We start from the raw sequence: 16,812 nt of genomic DNA on the forward strand, positions 1-16,812 counted from the left end.
CAGGTCTCCCACATGGGTGGCAGGGACCAAACTACCTGAGCCGTCACCTGCTGCATCTCAGAGCGCACATCAGCAGGAAGCTGGAATTGGCAGTGGGGCCTGACTTTAAAACTAGGCACTCCAGGGCCGACGCTGTGGCGTAGTAGGTTGAGCTGCTGTCTGTGAGCCAGCAGCCCATATGGACACCGGTTCAAGTCCAGGCTGCTCCACTTCCAATCTAGCTCCCTGCAAATGCATCTAGGAAACCAGTGGAAGATCACCCATGCCTGAACCACTGTATCCATGTGGGAGACCTGGAAGAAGCTCCTGGTTTCAGCCCATCCCATCGCAGCTCTGACCGTTGTGATCATATTGGAAGTGAATCAGCAGATGGAAGATTCTCTGTGTAACTCCGCTTTTCAAATAAATAAATATTTAAGAAAAAAAAAGTAGTGCCCTGGCTCCAGATAATCGAAGAGTCCTCACTTTTATCCATCCAAGAAACTTGTACAGGCAAGGGAGTGGGGAGGGAATTCCGAGCCAGGAAACAGGGTCATGAAAGACAGGCAGCAGGTCATGTGTGGACAACAAGGAAACATGCATGATTTACGGTGGTCGCAGTAGGGGTGGCAGAGTTGGAAATGTCCCATTCTCCTATCAATTTTCTGAAAGGATTTGTATAAGATTGGTTTGTTCCTTAAATGTTGGGTAGAATTTACCAGAGAAACCATCTTGGCCAAGTAGTTTCCTTAGGGAAGACTTTTTAGAAGATGTTAAATAGATCTGTAATCTATTATATATATCTATATACCATATGTCTATATATGTTACAGACTAGATAACCTATTATCCTGTCTGTAATAGATCTAGGGCCATTTAGGTATTCTATTTCATCTTGTGCTAGTTTGTTAAGCTACTTGTATTGGATAAGAAAAGTCTTAAATGCTAGACTAATCCTCTTTTCTTTTTCTTTTTTTAAAAAGATGATTTTTAAGAACAGTTTTAGATTTCTGAAAAATTGAGGTTGTACAGAGGTCCTGAATACCCCACACTCAGTTTCCCCATTATTAGTGTGACCTCATAATTAATGAAACAATATGGATACATTCTTATTAACTCAAGCCCATAGGTTATTTCCTTAGTTTTCTTTTTGAAGTATGTACATTTTTTAAGATCTATTCTTGTTCTGAGAGAGACAGAGCTTTGGGCAGAAAGATAGAAAAGCAGAGTTTGGCCGGCGCCGTGGCTCAGTAGGCTAATCCTCCGCCTTGCGGCACCGGCACACCGGGTTCTAGTCCCGGTCGGGGCACCGATCCTGTCCCGGTTGCCCCTCTTCCAGGCCAGCTCTCTGCTGTGGCCAGGGAGTCCAGTGGAGGATGGCCCAAGTGTTTGGGCCCTGCACCCCATGGGAGACTAGGAGAAGCACCTGGCTCCTGCCATTGGAACAGCGCGGTGCGCCGGCCGCAGCGCACCTACCGCGGTGGCCATAGGAGGGTGAACCAATGGCAAAAAGGAAGACCTTTCTCTCTGTCTCCCTCTACTGTCCACTCTGCCTGTCAAAAAAAATAATAAAAGAAAATAAAAGAAAAGCAGAGCAAAAAGAGATCCCATCTGCTGATTCGTTCCCCAAATACAATGGCTGGGGCTGGGCCAGGTAGAAGCCAGGAGCTAGGAATTCATCCAGGTCTCCCACATGAGTGGCAGGAACCCAATTATCTGAACCATCTCTGCTGCCTCCCAGGGTCCACATAAGTAGGAAACCGGAATCAGGAGCCAGAGCCAGGTATCCAACTTAGGTACTCTGACTTGAGACACAGAGTAAAGGTTCACTCCATCCTTAGTTTTCCTCTAATACCCTTTTTTCTGTTATAGCATCTATATATGTTATAGCATTTATTCTATCCACGATACTAAGTCACGTTTAGCTGTCATACCACTTTAGGGTCCTCAGCTGTGTCAGTTTCTGATTTTCCTTGGTTTGGATGGACCCTGACACTTCTGAGAACCGAGTATTTGCTGTAAGATGTCCTACTGTGTGAGTCTGACTGATGTTTTCCTTAGGATAAGATTGCGTTTCTGAGTCCGTGGAAGACCACAGAGTATAGTATAGGGTCATTTTTCGTTGTCATTCTCAGGGGTACACTCTATCAACACCGTTAGACTGATGAAGCTTGCCCTGGGCTTCTGGCTGAGGCACTGTTTGTTTGTCAGGTCCTTACCACACCCTCTTCCATGCTCTATGTGTTTTTTAAAATTTTATCTATTTATTTTTATTTAAAAGGCAAAGCGACAGACAGGTGGAGAGAGAGAGAGATCTTCCGTCTATTGGCTCATTCTCCAGATGCCTGTTAACAGGGCTGGGCCAGGCTGAAGCCAGGAGCCAGGAACCCCATTTACGTCTCCCAGGTGGGTGGCAGGGACTCAAGTATTCGGGCCATGTCTGCTGCCTACCAGGGTGCAGGAAGCTGGGTAGGAAAGGGAAGCTGGACTCAATCCCAGGCACTCTGGTATGAAATGCGGGTGTCCCAAGCAGTGGGTTCATCTGCTACGCCATAACCCCCAGCCCCATCCTGTACTCTTTTGAAGGAAGCCACTATCTGCAGCCCTAACCTGAGGCTTGGCACGGTATATTCCCTGTCCTGGAGGGCAGAGTATGTACATAAATTATTTTGAGTTTTTCTGCACAGGAGTGAATCTTATTTCTTTGAAATGAACCACACTTTGGAACCGATAAAGACTTCCTAGTTAAGAGTGACAGTTCTTCAGGAAGGTTGACCTGCAGAATGTACAACAACGAGGGTTTGGGTGAGAGGTCAGGGCAAAGGGAGCAACCAGGGTGGGAGAACCAGGTGGCCGACTTCTACAGAACGGTGAGGAGTAAGTGACCAGGGCCTTGACTAGGGTGGTTTTGGAAATAGAAAAAAAGAGAAACATAGCCACTTCTTTGTATCTCCTGCCTGAATTAGGGTATTGATAAATTTTAAGCTTAATGGAACACTGTGCTTCTTCTAAGCTTTTCCTCTGCCCTAGGTGGAAATCACTCCTGGTACCAGAGCCCAGTGGTAGGAAGGGATAAGATTTCCGCGATGGTTTAAACTTCCAGCCTTTAAGACCTATGTCTTAGGAACTGGTGCCAGCTGTCTGTCCTTTTAGTCTTAAGTTTAACTTCACAACTAGCTTTTCCAATACACTGTTGATATTTCTCTTTTATATGACAGATGTGGTTTCACAGGGCATCTAGAGGTTACTTAAATTCTGTAAGTAAATACTGTGGTGTAGCTGTTTTCCTAATTTGGGAACTGAAAATGCAACTATGATAGAGAGAAGAAACATAGGATTGGAAGTCAAAAGACCTGAGTTTTAACACTTGGCTCAACCACTTTTTAGCTCTGTGCCCTAAGGCAAGACACTTAATCTCTTTGAGACTTAGCATCCTCATGTGTAAACTGAACGTAAAACCAGTCTTGCATATTTCACAGTGTTGTTCTATAAGCCAAATGGAACTTTTTCTTTTAAAGATTTATGAAAGGCAGAGTTACAGAGAGAGGGAGAAAGATCTTTCATCCACTGGTTCATCCCCGAAAGGCCTCAATGGCCAGGACTCAGCCAGGCTGAAGCCAGGAGCCTGGAACTCCATTTAGGTCTCCCCCATGGGTAGCAGGGGCCCAAGGAGTTGGGCCATCTTCCACTGCTTTCGCAGCAGCATCAGCAGGGACCTGGACCAGAAATGAAGCGGGGGCCAGCGCTGTGGCACAGCTGTTAAATCGGCAGCCTGCAGTGCTGACATCCTATATGGGCACCAGTTTGAGTCCCGGCTGTTCCACTTCTGATCGGGCTCTCTGCTGTGGCCTGGGAGAGCAGTTGAAGATGACCCAAGCCCTTGGGCCCCTGCACCCAGAAGAGGCTCCTGGCTCCTGGCTTCGGATCGGCCCAGCTCTGACTGTTGCAGCCACTTGGGGAGTGAACCAACGGATGGAGGACCTCTCCCTCCCTTCCTCTCTCTCTCTCTGTAGCTCTGCCTTTCAAATAAATAACTAAATCTTAAAATAAATAAATAAATAAATGAAGCAGTGGAGACTTTAATAAATAAATAAGTAAATGAGGCAGTGGAGACTTGAACTGGCAGTCATGGGAAAGGCATCAGAGGCAGCAGAAAACCCACTGTGCCACAACACCAACCCCACCTTTTCATTAAAAAAAAAGTCTATTTAAAATGTAATGTCTATTTATTCTTGTGTGTTTTTAATGGATTTATTTGAAAAGCAAGAGTTACAGGGAGAGAGGAAAAGATATAGAAAGAGAGAGAGAGAAAGCAGTCTCCCATCCACTGGTTTACTTCCCAGATGGCCTCGACAGCCAGGGCTGGGCTAGGCTGAAGCCAGGATCTTCCTCTGGGTCTCCCACATTGGTGGCATGTTTTCCCAGGCCATTAGCAGGGAGCTGAATAGGAAATGGAGCAGCCAGAACTCGACCCAGCAGTATGGGATGCTGACTTCACTGTGGTGCCTTCACCCGCTGTGCCGTAACTCCAGCCCACTCAATTTTCTTCCTTCATGGCTGTGTCTTTAGTACATGTGATAGTACTTCAGCACAATAGGCACTCAATTCATATTTGCGGAACAAAGAAAAGAACATTTCTCTTTCACTTTGGGTTTTCTCTTTGACTTTAATAGTGTACAAATATGAAAACCCCAGAATATGGTACTTTGACAAAACAGTAATGGGACTCTGTGACCCAGGGGCTTCCTGTGAAAACACCCATGGTAGAATAACATGTACACATCTAAACTGAAAGGGTCCTCTCCTCTCAGCTCTGAGAACAATGGAAACTTTTAAGTTACTGTTTACTTTATTGAGGATGGTGGAGCAGAGTGGACTCTGGGGGTCATCTGTTCTCCCAAATCTTGGGCCCTGGGCAGTTTGCCTGTCAAGTAAGGTTGGGGTCATTAAGATAATCCTCTCTCTGAAACACAAGTACCCCAGCAGGGGATCACAGCTTAATCCTTCCCTTAACCCTAGAGTTGGATTTAAAATACGGGGTGGGGAATGGACAGGAAGATGCAGTTCACCAGTTCTGCCAATGTACCCAGGGCAGCACTTGACCGGATTTTCACATGCCAAAGTCTCCTTGCCTCTAAGCATCATTCCACAAACAAATGCCACACTCTGCAACTGTTGGAGGAGGACGTGAAATGACTGTAACTAGCTGCAATTCTACTATTCTGATCTCCTCCACAATCGTAATTACATAGGGATCATAGGGCCTGGAAGAGATTCTATTTCCAAATGTACCAAATTTGTGCCTCTGAAGGGAAACCAGATTACTTACCTGCCAACTTGTGCCCTGAGGTGTAGATTTGGTTGTAGGCTGTCCATTCAGGTTGTTACCAGGTGATACTAATAAGAATATATGAGTATATGAGGTTTAAATTCAGATGTTCATATTTAAATTGAGTGTCTCCTGTACTACTGATGTCCTCAAGGAGATAGCAAGCAAGAAGGAGCTGAGGTCACCTGTCTTTCCCTGCGGCCCCACCTGCTCTGATCCAACCCACGCCTTCCATGGAGCAGAAAAACCAGTCACCACAAAACCATGCCTCAAACCAGTACCAGCTAAAAATAACCAACCTGGCTTCAAGATGCATCCTTGTGATGATCTTTAACTAATAATTATAATGGTACTATAATGAATTACCATGGCTGACACTCCTACTCCCATCATGCACCTGCCACCATGACACTTTCAAGGTTTCCAAAAAAGGACAAAAAATAGGTGATACACAAACCCTGCCCAAACCTCTCCTCGTATGAATATTCAATTAAACCTAACCCCAAACACCACCCCTACACCTCCAGGTCACATGAAGGGATACCCCCAAACCTCTGAGCACTGTTCACCTTCAAGTATACCCACGCTCCCACCACTGTGTATTTTCACTATGCATACAAATAAATATTACACCTCTGTTAACCTTTACCTATGTCTCATCCTTGATTTTTTTTTTCTTCCACCACAGACAAAAACCTAGACCCATCTATTCAATGACATCTAGACCCAGTCACCCCATAATACTACATGCTATGAGCAATGATTCTCCAACCCCTATGAGGGGACTGGTTATACTGGGCACATGTGAAAAAAATCTTGGGGACTCTGTCTTAAACCTAACAAAACAGAATCTAACGTACAATGTAATAATCTGCTGCTCTTGTTGTGTGTGTGTGTGCGTGTGTGTTTCAAATGGCAGAGACAGAGATAGACAAAGGGGGAGAGAGACAGAAAGAGAGTGTTCACATTTACTGGTTCACTCCTTAATGCCTGCAGTGGGTGGGACTGGGCCAGGGCCAAAGCTAGGAGCCAGGAACTCAATCCAAGTCTCCCACAACGATGGCAGAAACCTAATTACTTGAGTCATTACCATTTCCTACCAGGAAGCTGGAGTTAGGAGCCAGAGCCAAGAATTGAACCCAGATACTCCAGTGTGGAACATGGGCATCTTACCCACTAGGCTAAAAGTCCATCCCTATAATCTCTTTTTCAAACACGTACTTCATGGTTATCCTGAACCCCAAGGCTGGGGAACCCCTGTGAAGGATATCAAGGAAGTACATGATGTGGACTCCCACTTTAGGCACTTTGTAGTTTATCTGGAATGTTAGAACGGAGAAGTAAAATAACTGTCTATGATTTTCATGACAGTGGCTAACTATCTTACAAATGCTTATATAGGCCAGCGCCGTGGCTTAACAGGCTAATCCTCCGCCTTGCGGCGCCGGCACACCGGGTTCTAGTCCCGGTTGGGGCGCCGGATTCTATCCCGGTTGCCCCTCTTCCAGGCCAGCTCTCTGCTGTGGCCCGGGAAGGCAGTGGAGGATGGCCCAAGTGTTTGGGCCCTGCACCCGCAAGGGAGACCAGGAGAAGCACCTGGCTCCTGGCTTCGGATTAGCGAGATGCGCTGTCCGCAGTGGCCATTGGAGGGTGAACCAATGGCAAAAAGGAAGACCTTTCTCTCTGTCTCTCTCTCTCTATCCACTCTGCCTGTCCAAAAAAAAAAAAAAAAAAAAAAAAAATTCTCTGAATAAACCAGGCTGTTACAAGCAGGCAAATGGGGAGTGAACTTGCTGTGCCACAAAGCCTGACCCCTGAGTGCGTGGCTCATCTGGGGACTGCACACACTCGGGCTCCAGTTTCTCCTGCTGTGTGAGGTTGTGGGTGGGTCTGAGTTGTTAAAGTGCAGAACAGCAGAGTTCAGAGTTTATCAGACCAGACCGTTCCGAGGTCTCAAAGGGGAACCTGGTGCATGGAGAAAGTTAAGGACTCGCTCAAGTTCAGGGTCAGAATGGGGACTAAGTCTTTGTGTCTGCTCCATGGCTGGACCCGCAAACAACCCACAGTGGCGGCTTTTCCACGGGGATCAGGCCATCGGTGGACTGGATGCTGTTCAACCACTGGGGAAGGCCCCCTACTGTACAGAGTCCATGGATTCAAATGTTCATCTCACCCAGAAACACCCTTGAAGACACACCCAGAAGTGAGAAATGCGGGCCCCTCACGGTACCGTACCTGCTAATTCACAGCCCAGGAGAGAGCCAAGGATGGATCAAGTGCTTGGAGATCTGGATGGAGTTCCTGATTCCCGGCTTCAGCTCGACACAGCCCCGCAGTTGCAGACATTCATGGAGTGAGCCAATGCATGAAGATCTCTCTCCATCTGTCTGTCTCTGAAACACATAAGTTATTAAATAGAGATCTCTATTTAAAAACTGTAAAGCCTTTGGGATGGAATCCTGTGTTCCAGTCCCAGCATGATCCCTAAATGCTCCACGCACTGTCATCTTTTAGATTTACCTCATAATCTTCTTCTGCACTGTCATGTTTTAAGTTAAAATGGTATCCCAGAGGCACTGTTTTAAATAAGAAAAAGGCTCTCTTAAATAATGCAAAAATTCCCACAAAACCCTATTACAACATTTAAAAATTCAATTATTAAAACTTTCGGAGGGTTGGTGCTGTGGTGTAGCAGGTAAAGCCACCATGTACAGTGCCAATATCCTATATGGGCACCGGTTCAAGTCCCAGCTGCTCCATTTCCAATCCAACTTCCTGCTAACATGCCTGGGAAAGCAGCCAAAGACGGCCCGAGTGCTTGGGCCCTTGCCACCCATGTGGGAGACTCAGGAATCTCCCGGCTTCACATCTGGTCACTGCAGCCATTTAGGGAATGAACCAGTATGTGGAGGATCTCCCCTCTCTGTAACTCTGCCTTAAAAAAAAAAAGCCTGACCCCTAAATTTTTTTAAAAAAATCCTGAACATATATGGGTCTTGAAATTCCTCTTAACACATGAAGCCGTTTACTACCTGCCCTGAGATGGAATGTATTGCTCCCAGCTCTCCTGGTAAAGGGACTTGTGATCTGTGACCCTAGAGAAAACCATTCTAAGGGCTATGGTATACAACTAGGTAAACTTTTTCCCTTTCTCTTCTGTTTCTTTGCTAGATACAGAACAAGAAGTTTCAGATGCTTGAACCAGAAAACCAAGCTCCTGAGTGATTGAGGATTTTCTGGTTTCAAATTAAACAGAAAACTAAATTAGCAAATTAACTGTTGGGTGTATTTTCCTGGATCCTTCATCAGCTGCTGCAAGACCAATAGCCAATAAAAGATGACTCTTGGTTGCCTTGTAGAGGGGGTAGGGTTCAGAATCAGGTTCTGCTAGCTACCAAGTGTCAGACATGTTAATTTTAAATTACTTTTGTACAGCCTGGTGTCAAAATGATTAAAGCATGAAGAGAAAAACAGAACTAGAGGAGAGAGAAGGGAAAGTACTTACCTTGCATTTGAAGCAAGGGCACTGACAATTCCATTTCTGCTTTCTTCTATATGATGTGTGAATTCTAAGCTTTATACCCTTTATTTTATTTTTAAATTGTATTTATTTGAGAGGTAATGAGAGAAACACACACAGAGAGAAACAGAGGCAGAGAGACAGTTTCCACCCATTAGTTCACTCCCTACATGTCCACAAAGGTGCCAGGAGCTGAGAACTCAATCCAGGCTCCGATGTGGGCGATAGAAATCTATTAGTTGTGTCATCATCACTGACTGGGAGGCTCTGTGAGCAGAAAGGTAGAGTCAGGAGCCAGAGCCAAGAATCAAAAAAAAAAAAAAAAGTTATTTGGGGAGCCAGTGTTGTGACATACCAGGTTAAGTCAGTGCCTGCAATGCTGGCACCCCTCATGGACCCCCATTTGTGTCCGGCTGCTCCACTTTGGATCCAGCTCCCTGCTAATGTCCTGGGAAAAGCAGCAGATGACCAAAACACTTGAAGGACTTGGAAGAAGCTCCTGGCTCCTGGCTTGGGTCTGGCTCAGCCTTGGCCACTGTAGCTATCTGGGGAATGGACCAGCAGATGAAAGATTGCTTTCTCTGTAACTCTGCCTTTCAAATAAATTTTTTTTAAAAATTACTCAGAGGAGAGGCAGGCATCTTAGGTGCTAGGCTAAATATTCATTGTAGCTTTAGGGCCTTTAGTGACCACCCAAGACACAGAGGTCATTCCCTTTGTGTAATATCAGTATCTCTATGTGGCAGAGCCTGTATCACATACACTAATATGACCACACTTTCTTCCTCCTTCCTTAATAAAGCTTTATTCTGATAATGCATATATGGGGTACTATGTGTCAGGCACTATTCCAAGTGTATTTACATTTAGTGTACCAAATAATCTTCACAACAATGCTGTAATGTTAAGAAAACTGAGGCTTAGAAAGGTAAAGTCTCTTCCTCTGGTTGATCAGCTCTCAGAGGCAGAACTGATCTTAGTTTCCCCACTTTGTTGAGAGACCGACAATTTAAGTCTAATTGCTTAGGCAACTTCATTGTCTCTTTTAACATTCGTGCATACTTTTGGGTATGTGACGTTGCTGATGAGACATGACTTTTTCTCCACGAAATATCAAGATCTACAGAACCAGTTTCCCAGGGTGAGCAGGGAAACTACTGAGCTCTCTGGCTGGTTTGTCTCCTGGTACCCAGTTTTCCCAGTTGACTTTGTGGGCTTCATAACACCTTTTGCTCAAGATGAACAATCTCAAATGATTCTTTCTTTTTCTTTTCTTTTTTTTTTTTAAGGTTTATTTATTTATTTGAAAGGCAGAGTTACAGAAGCAGAAAGAGAGAGAGAAGTCTTCCATCCACTGGTTCACTCCCCAGATAACTGCAACTGCCAGAGTTGAGTCATTCTGAAGCTAGGAGCCAGGAGCCAGCAGCTTCTTCCAGGTCTTCCATGCAGGTGCAGGGATCCAAGGACCTGGGCCATCTTCTACTGCTTTCCAGGCCTGAGCAGAGAGCTGGATCGGAAGTGGAGCAGCCAGAACTCAAACCAGCACCCATAGGGGATGCTGGCACTGTAGGCAGTCGCTTTACCTACTACACCACAGCACCAGCCCTTCTCAAATGATTCTTGTACATGAACTACAAAGTTGACCTCATTGCTATTGCTTTTCAACAGTCAACACAAAGCTGCACTACTTGAGTTCTCTGCCAGATTTTATTTTCCTCACTCTTCCTACAGTCACCCCCACATTACTGTATCATATTGTTGACCTCTCTAATTGCAGAGTAGTGTTACAGTTCAATTTTTAAAAAAGATTTATTTATTTATTTGAAAGTCAGAATCACAGAGAGAGGAGAGATGTGAGAGCAAGATCGAGAGAGAGAGGTATCTTCCATCTTCTGTTTCACTCCCCAGATGGTCACAATGGCTAGGACTGTGCCAGGCTGAAGCCAGGAGATCCAGGAGCCTCATCTGAGTCTCCCACATGGGTGCAGGGGCCCAAGGACTTGGGCCATCTCCCACTGCTTTCCCAGGCACATTATCAGAGAGCTGGATTGGAAGCAGAGCAGCCAGGACTCAAACCTATGCCCATATGGAATGCCGGCACTGTAGACAGTAGCCTAGCCTGCCACAGTGCTGGCCCCTACCGTTCAGTTTTTAAGATCCTAGGGGCCAAGAGTGGGTTAAACCTCCAACTGTGGTGTCGGCATCCCTTATGGGTGCTGGGTCTAATCCTGGCTATTCTACTTCTGGTCCAGCTCTCTGCTGTGGCCTGGGAAAACAGTTGAAGATGGCCCAAGTGCTTGGGCCCCTGTACCCACATGGGAGACCCAGATGAGGCTCCTAACTCCTGGCTTCCGTCTGGCCCAATCCTGGCCATTGTGGACATTTGGGGAGCTAACCAATGGATGGAAGATCTCTTTCTCCCTAATTCGGCCTTTTAAATAAGTATGGGCATCAGTTCAAGTCCTGGCTGCTCTATTTTTGATCCAGCTCCCCACTGATGGCCTGGGAATGGCAGCAGATAATGGTCTGCAAGCTTGGGCCCCTGACACCCGCCTTGGGAGATCTAAATGAAGTTCTTGGCTTCCATGGTTGCGGCCATTTGGGGGATGAACCAGTGGGTGGAAGATCTCTCTCTCTCTCTCTCTCTCTGTAACTCTTTCAAAAAACAAATAGTTTAAAAAAAAAGTGCTATCACTGTGTTACAAGCTTCTCAACAGCCTAATGAGGTAGGTGACATCGTTTCCCTTCTTTTTACATTGTTCAAGTAGACTATGGATGAAAGGTACCTTAAACATTACACAGCCCAGTGACAATGTGCACTTTGAAGGTCTTCAGTAATTTGAAGGTTGTTGTATTTTAAGGTGCCCTATTTTATAAGTTTTTAAAGGCAAGTAATGTCTGTTTTTATTTTTTAAATTTGTATTGACTTGTTTAATGTATTTGAAAGAGAATGAGAGAGAGCAAGTACTCCCACATACTGGTTCACTTGGGCCAGGCTGAAGCCAGGAGCCAGGAATTCAATCCAGGTCTCCAATGTGGGTGGCAGGAACCCAAGTACTTGAGTCATCGTTGCTGCCTCCCCGGTTCTGCGTTATCAGGAAGCTGGAATCCGGAACAGAGCCGGTAAGTAAACTCAGGCACTCTGATATGACTTAACCACTGTATCAAATACCGCTCCTACCAAAGCAGCCTGTTTCCTATCCATAGGACTTCTTTCACATTCTGAGCAACAAATGTGTCTCTGAAGCTCCTATTCTTCAGTTCTAGGGGCCTGGAGCTTTTTATTTTTATTTTTTTAAGATTTTTTTATTTATTTGAGAGGTAGAGTTATAGACAGAAGGAGAGAGAGAGAGAGAGAAAAAAAAAAAAAAGGTCTTCCATCTGCTGGTTCATTCTCCAAATAGCTGCAAAGGCAGAGCTGAGCTGATCGAAGCCAGGAGCCATGTGCTTCTTCCTTGTCTCCCATGTGGGTTCATGGGCCCCAGTGCTTGGGCCCACTGCTTTCCCAGGCCATTGCAGAGAGCTGGATCAGTAGAGGAGCAACCAGGACTAGAACCAGTGTCTTATGGGATGCTGAAGCCGCAGGTGGAGGATTAACCTACTGAGCCACAGCACCAGCTCCCCCCGCCCCTTTCTTTTAAAAAACAACAGTCCATTAGGTATTTCAAGATGGCTCTTGGATCACATGAATTCTTCAGTTCTGTATGAGCCAGAGTATCAAGGCCCCTCAACATCTTGGTTTGTTTGTTTGTTTGTTTGTTTGTTTACTTTAGAGGCAGAGACACTGAGCCCTTCAAAAGCGCTCCCATTCTTTGGTTCATTCCTCAAATGCCTTCAATGGCAGAGGCTAAGCCAGGCTGAAGCCAGGGGTTGGGCCAAGCCAAAGGCAGCCAGGAACTCAATCCAAAACTAGGGAGCTAGGAACTCAATCCAGGTTTCCCACTGGGGTGGCAGGGACCCAACTACCTGAGCCGTCACCTGCTGCCTCACAGTCTGCCTTAGCAGAGAGCTGAAATCAAGTATAAAACCCAGGTACTCTGACATGGGATGTAGGCATCCCAGCCAGCATCTTAACAGCCAGGCCAAAGGCGCAGGACATCTTCCTTATTAGTTTCCACCTAAAGAGAACACACTGCTTAGATGTGATCTAAAGAATAAAGTAGAGCTTTTTCTTTGTTCTGATGCTATACTTCCATTAATCCAGCCTAAAATTACACTTATCTGAAGCCCCATATGGAGGAAACAAATCAACCACGCCCACATCTCTCCTTGCAGTGTCCTCAGTTTTCATGTTTACGCTCCTTTTCTAGTTCTGTCACAACTCGCCCACATGCTTCTCTTCGGCGTGACCTTGATCCTCATTCTTTGCAGTGTGGTACTGCTCCCTCCATGGGCACATATGTTACATTTATTTTCTCTCAGCTTCCATTTCCTTCTCTCTTCCCACTTCACCTCGTGGTTCCTACCTTGTCCAACATTAGAATCCAAATCACTCTCTAGCCATCTCACTTCTTTATAATGTGAAGTAAGCATGTCCTGAAAACATTATTATCCAGTAAGGGTGGATGTGTCTGTCCTGGTTAGCACTTACAATGCATATGCTGACAGTCTGAGGCTGGCTTCCAAGAGAGTAATCTGATTTGGGAATGCTTTGCCTAAGCAGATCTAAAAAACTTTTCACTTTACTAGAGTTTCAGAGTGGGGAAAAAGCAAACAAACAAACAGAAAAACCAGCTCAGGCCCTTGTTATAGAATGGAATCTCAAACGCAGAAGGTGACTCTTCACTCTTTGGATAAACTGATAACCAACATGGTGAGGAAGAGCTTTATGGAAACAGCCTGGGTTCGAACCTTAGATTTGTTGCTTCCAGGCTGGATAATCTAGGGCCAGTTACTTAATTCTCTGTGTCTCAATTTCCTCATCTATATAATAGTGGCAACAACTGCACCCACTTCTTGGGCCTATTGTGAGAACTTAATTTGCATAAATGCTTAGGACAGTGCCTGGGTCACATAGTGAAGAATAGCTATGATAATTATTCTTGCATGTTATAAGAGAATTTAAAGTTAAAACGGAAAAGAAATTCTTTGTCCCAGGCACTTGGGTTTTCGTTCGGCCTGCATCTACAAGCTTTGATTCATTAAGCATTGGGATTGAGGTTTTGGCTTTATAAGGAAGCAGACACTCAGAAGGAGGCTCAAGAGTCATTTGTGAATGAATGCCCCTCAATCCCGGGCTGGCGAGGAGCAGGGTAGAATTGTTATTTAAGAGAGAGAGTAAAGGCTAGAATTAGAATCTACCCGGAGATGAGATCTAGCAAGATCTCTTTCTTTTCTCTCCATTGAATAAAAAAAAAACAAACTTTCAGGCAAAAATGAGTAAATGTCGGTCCTCGTAGATCTTACCAAACAAATCAAGTGATCTCCCAGGTCATTCTTTTGTGCTTCTAAAATCTCTGGATTTTAAAAAGTTAAAACATGATTTCCTCTATCTCACCACAACACCAAAAATTATTTTGAAAGTCCTGGTCATAAAGCAGTTTAGTACATGGGTTCCACAGAAATTTGTTTGGTTATATTGTACGGTTTACAGCATAGACTACACTAACATAGAAGAATCTAGTTTAGGTTGTGTCAAATCGTGTTAAATTACAACATTAAATAAATGCAAAGAGCCAGAACAAAGAAAGTGATTAAGCTGGTTTAACAGCATTCAGCCCACTATGCTAAATCCCCTTAGGGGGCTCAAGTTAAACAACAAATTTGGTTTCTTGGCCTAAATCTTTTTCTTCAAAGAAGACATTTTTCTTGTAATTCTGATAGGTTTGTTTTCATCTTCAATCCTCAGGGAAGCTGGGGTGAAAACAATCTATCTGACAGGCTCCGCATTTTAGAGAGAAATGGACTAGAGGGCGATGGGGTCTGAGGCACGGGAGGTGTGTGATTGTTCAGTTCCAGAAAAACGCCAGCTAGTGACACCCAGGATGAGAATTTTATCCCGCAGTGAATCAAATAAGGCTGCGAAGGAGATAATAAGGTGTAATTATAGCAGTGCTGTTAGTGCCTGTTTATGGGGTCTGGCAGCAATTTGGTTGAACACCCCTCATTTTGAGAAATTTGTAATTTGGCAGTCAGAATTCTTGCCTTGAAATCTGGCACAAACCCTCACAGTTTAATATTGCAAAATCTGGGAAATGTTGAAATGTGGCTGCAATTCTAATTGAACTTTTTCAGGCTCTTTCGAATTGGTTTTTTTCCTGCTGGATTGAAAAACAAACGTCTCTCTTTTGAAAAGTTCACGAGGCTTTCTAAACCACAAACTCAAGTAAACTTTCAGGCAAACGGACTACTCTCATAAACTCTCACGACTTAAATCTTGTGTACACACGGGGGGGGGGGGGCAGCTAGCAATTGAAAAACCAGAGTTCCTTCTGCTGGTAGCCCTTTAAAAAAAAAATCCCCACAGTCAGTGTTTTAATTTCCTTTGAGTCAGAGCAGGGCAACGTGGTGTTGCTCTTCGGTGTCTCCACCGCCTGCCTCCCCCGCGACAACTCCCCGTCGTTTCAAAGGAAAAGGGAGGACGCCGGACGAGCGCGCTGTGGCCAGCTCCGGCCACGCTGCCCCGCGGACTTCTCTGAACTAACTGCAAGTTTTCTGACAGGAAGCCGGTCGGCCCTGGTGTCTCAGCTCCGGTTCCCACGGCCTCGGCGCCCGCGGCGCCCCCGACGCCCCGCGCGGAGCCCGGCCGAGGCGCGGGGTGCGGGGCGCCGCGGGCGGCAGGGGGCAGCAGCGGGCGCCCGTTGTTCTGCAGGCGGGGGGTGGGGCGGGGCGCGCGCCCCCACCCCTCCCCGGCTCGCTTTCCGCGCCCCGCACGCTCCCCTCCCCCGCTCGCGCCGGCCCTGCCCTGCACGGGGCGCAGGGCGGGGACGCAGGCCCTCCCCCGGGACAGGGGGCGTGTGCGCCCCGCGCGCCCCTCCCCCCGCCGGCTCTCCTGGCTCCCCGAGGCGGGAGTTTCCAGGAAGAGCGGAGAGCGCGCGCCGCACCACCGAGCGCACGGAGACATCAAGTAGTCCCTCAGCGCGACCTTCTTAGCGGGGCCCGCTGGCTGCCAGGGGGCCGTCGGCACCGCCCGGAGCCAGAGCGTGGAGGCCCAGCCTGAGGGAGCGCCCGGGAGGCGGTGTGAGCGCCCACTCGGCCTTCGCAGAGGAGGGCTGTGTGGGGGAGGCGGAACGAGTTCCGGCGGAGGGCGCGGGCGCGCCCGGTGGAGTGAAGCGCCGCGCGGCCGGAGCGCTCACAGAGTTAAAGTGGGCGGGAAAACCCGGAGCGGACTCGGCACGCCCAGCGCCGCCCGCCCCCGTCTTCGTGGGGGAGGGGAACGAGAGACCGAAGCAGAGAAACGTGTTCCCTTCCCCGGCCGCCTGAATGCTCTCAGGAGAAACAGGTGTCCGCTCGCCACCTCGAGGGACGCGGGCCCCGGCGGGGCGGGGCGGGCCGCGCGACTCCCGCGCTCACGTCCGCGCCGTCGGCGCTGAGCGCGCGGTCGGGAGCCCGCGCCTGTGGGCCGGGGCAGCGGGGCGCGCGCATGCGTGCGGTGGGAGCGCGCCTCCCGCCCCTCCCCCCGCGTTCCTCAGCCGCCACCTCAGAGCCTCCCCCGCACCCAGCGCGCTCCGGTCGGGGGAGGCGGCCCGGCTCGCCCGTCCACTGACTAACCCCTTCACCTCGGTTTCGCCCCGCCCCCCCGGGAGCTTCGGTGCGGACTCCGCGGCTCGGGCTCGGCTTTCACATTCCCGCCTCCGCCCTGGCTCCCCTCCCACCCCTAAAGCACTTCCTGCAAACTGCCCTGTTCTCGCTCGTCGCCGCGCCGCCGCCTCCTGGCCCGAGCCGGGTGGCTGTTTGCACGCTGGCGGGGCCTCGGTCACAGTCCTGGGGTCGTGCGTCCCGCGCGGTGGCAGCCCCCCTGCTCCATTTTACAGATGGGGAAATG

General features: G+C 47.6%; 1 pseudogene; it reads right to left on the bottom strand.

The window, feature by feature from the left end:
* The window catches only part of LOC133759035 (E3 ubiquitin-protein ligase RNF220-like), a 49,366-nt pseudogene extending 32,954 nt beyond the window's left edge, over window positions 1–16,412 (bottom strand).
* Window positions 16,413–16,812: the final 400 nt, after the last annotated feature.

Source organism: Lepus europaeus, chromosome 5, assembly GCF_033115175.1.
Source record: "Lepus europaeus isolate LE1 chromosome 5, mLepTim1.pri, whole genome shotgun sequence".
Lineage (NCBI taxonomy): Eukaryota > Metazoa > Chordata > Mammalia > Lagomorpha > Leporidae > Lepus > Lepus europaeus.